This window comes from Etheostoma spectabile, chromosome 9 (genome assembly GCF_008692095.1).
Source record: "Etheostoma spectabile isolate EspeVRDwgs_2016 chromosome 9, UIUC_Espe_1.0, whole genome shotgun sequence".
Lineage (NCBI taxonomy): Eukaryota > Metazoa > Chordata > Actinopteri > Perciformes > Percidae > Etheostoma > Etheostoma spectabile.
Window position 1 is genome coordinate 15756605 of NC_045741.1, and position 2928 is coordinate 15759532.

At 40.4% G+C, this 2928-nt stretch overlaps 1 pseudogene; it reads left to right on the forward strand.

Annotated features, from left to right (window-relative positions):
- The first annotated feature begins 1110 nt into the window (after positions 1 to 1110).
- On the forward strand, positions 1111 to 2177 carry LOC116695765 (potassium voltage-gated channel subfamily V member 2-like; annotated as a pseudogene).
- Positions 2178 to 2928: the final 751 nt, after the last annotated feature.

Below are 2928 nucleotides of genomic sequence, written 5' to 3' on the forward strand. Positions count from 1 at the left end.
ATCCGACTTGCGGCCCTTTGCTGCGTGTCACCCCCCCATCTCTCTCTCCCTTTCATGTCTATCCACTCTCACTATAATAACAATCCTGGGCAAGACACCTCCCTATTTGTTATCTCTTCTTCATGCCGTTCATCCACACCTATCATTAACAGATCGGTAATTTGATTAAATTTAGTACCCCTCCAACTCTACTACCTTTGGACGTAATGCCTTCCGCTTTGCAGCAGTACATGACTGGAATACACTACAAAATACCATTAAACTTAATCTCTGATCCCAATCTCCACCTTTAGCAAAACCTCCAAAATTACATTGCTGACTCTTGTTTGCTGACAATCATGATCATATTTATACACACATATTTAAGTTTATTCTTTATCTTTTTTCGGTTGACTGTCTTTTTTAATTCAGGTGCTTGTTCTATGTGTCATGTGTTTGACTATGTAAAGTTGTACAGTATGTTCCTATTTATTTCTGTAGCCTCTTGGCCAGGTCATGTTGTAAATGAGAATTGGTTCTCAAACAGTTTACCTGGATAAATAAAGGTTAAAAAAAAATAAAGGGAAAAGTCCCAAAAAACAGTCTTTAAAAAAAAAACTTTGGCAATCCCTGACTTTTCATGTAAAACTACTTAGGCCATAAATTAAACAATACAAGAAGAAGAATGGACCATGGTTGAACCTAATTGCCAATAGCTGTTGTGTTTTTTTCAAAAATGAATTCAACGTTATGGATTAAAAACCAAACCAAATTACCACAGGCACTGAATCATTTTTAGAAAACGTTGAGACTTATGAGAGTAACACGAGGAAAGGAAAGTAGACAGGAATTAAAAGGTAATTTATAAAAGGAATAACAAAAAAACGGCCAAACCAACCACGTTGAATTTCCCCGCAGGGATGAATAAAGTATCTTCTATTCTATGATCATCATGTTGACCCTGTTGCTGCTGTGCCTACTTCAAATTCCTTAAATCAACTTTGTTTCCTAATCCCGCCTTCTACCTGTATTAACTACTTTCTAGGGAAACTTGGAAGACATTGACAATGACATAAAATGGATGAAATCCTCTGCTGCCCGCCCTTGGATCTCATAGTCTGATTGGTCCAAATGCCAAGTGTTGTCTGCACAGTAACAGTCTCCCTGACTCTCTGGACTACAATCTCAGCCACAAATGAGCCAGAAAAAAAAAAACGAGCAAAACTCCTCAAGCTGTGCGACGATTACTCTGTACGCAGGAACGAGTTTCTCTTTGACCGTGGCCCTGCCTTCTTCCACCACATCTGTCATTCCGGAAATGTGCCACATCAACTTCGAGGATGAGATCAAATACTGGGGCCTGAGTCTGAAAGACACCCAGCGCTGTTACTGGATGATGTTCAAGGAGAAGGTGGATAAGGTGAAGGACTACCTGAAGGTGGACAGGGAGCTGTTGGCTGAGTTAGAGGTGAAGTATGACAACAAGTTTTTCAAGGACATGGTTTTTGGGAATATCCATAAGACTCTGTGGGACATTGTGGAAAATCTGTACGCTTCAAATCTGGCGAAGGCTTTTACTGTGCTCTCCAACCTTTTTCTGTTCCTTTCCATTGTTGCAATGAGTCTCAACACTATTGAGGAACTTAAAGATTATAAAATCAACGGAAAAACATACACAGAATGGGGGAGATCGTTACCATTGTGTTCTTTACCTATTTTGACTATTTAATTTGCCTCGTAACAAGTCCTCATGTCACAAAGTTTTTGAGGAGTGGACTTAACTTTGTGGACATGGTGGCAATCGTGCCTTATTTTGTCCAGATTATCTTTGAAACCTTTGACACGGAGAATTTAAATGCACAGGAAGATCTTAGGACCATGGCGCGGGTCAGCCAGCTCAGCCACGTTCTTAAAGTCATCAAGCTGGCTCGACAGTCCACCTACATGAAAGCATTTGGGTTTACGCTGCAGCAATGTTACCAGCAGGCCTCTTGCATTTTATTCTTTATTGCCATGGGAATCTTTAATTTCTCTGCCCTCCTTCGTTTGGCCGAGAAAGAAACTGAAGGATCTCCTATCATCAGTGTCCCAGATTCCTGGTGGTGGGCTGCAGTGAGTATCAGAATAATTTTCATTCTAGACCTATTCTAGTCCACAAGCATACACCTGCTTTAGAATACAAATGTGATTGAGTCAACAATAGTACCATTAAGCAAAAGAAACTAATAGGGAATTAAATATTTATTTCAACCTCACACCCCAGCAGCTTGTTTCATTGGTTACAGTCTGTTATGGCTCTCTTTTGCAGCAGAAGTTAAGCTCTATGGCGATTGAATCCACCAATTGTCAGGCACGACGATTATCAGGCACGACAATTATGTTTTGGGTACTAAGTATTATTGTTAAAATGTTCTTCAAAGTGAGGACCAAAATGCAGGCAGGAGAGTATGTTATGGATTTATTCCAAAAAGAAACAAGGCATACAAAAAGAAAACCAAAAATCCAGGAACAAAGTCCCAAGTTAAAAAAAGGGAAAAACTCACAGGGAACAGAGACCTCAGGGGAGAGAAAAAAATCCAAAGCCAAACACCTGAAACAGCAACACGCACAGACAGACAAAACGATCTGACAAGAGATGAGGGGAGCACAGACACTAAATACACAGGGTAACGAGATAAGGAGAGGCAGGTGACAAGAAGGAAAGAGGTGGGAGACATCTGGTAATCACAGGAGTGGGAAAACACAGGAAGTAAAAATAAAGACAAGACGAGACAAAGATCAGACTACAAAATAAAACAGGAAACAGAACATACAGACACTCAAGGGGAACACAAGACAGAAACCACCACACAAGACCAGGGGCTTGTTGCATGAAACCAGGATAAGGGATCAAGCCGGGATATTCAAGTTATCCTGGATGAATTTAGCTTTGACTTGGTTGCACAAAAC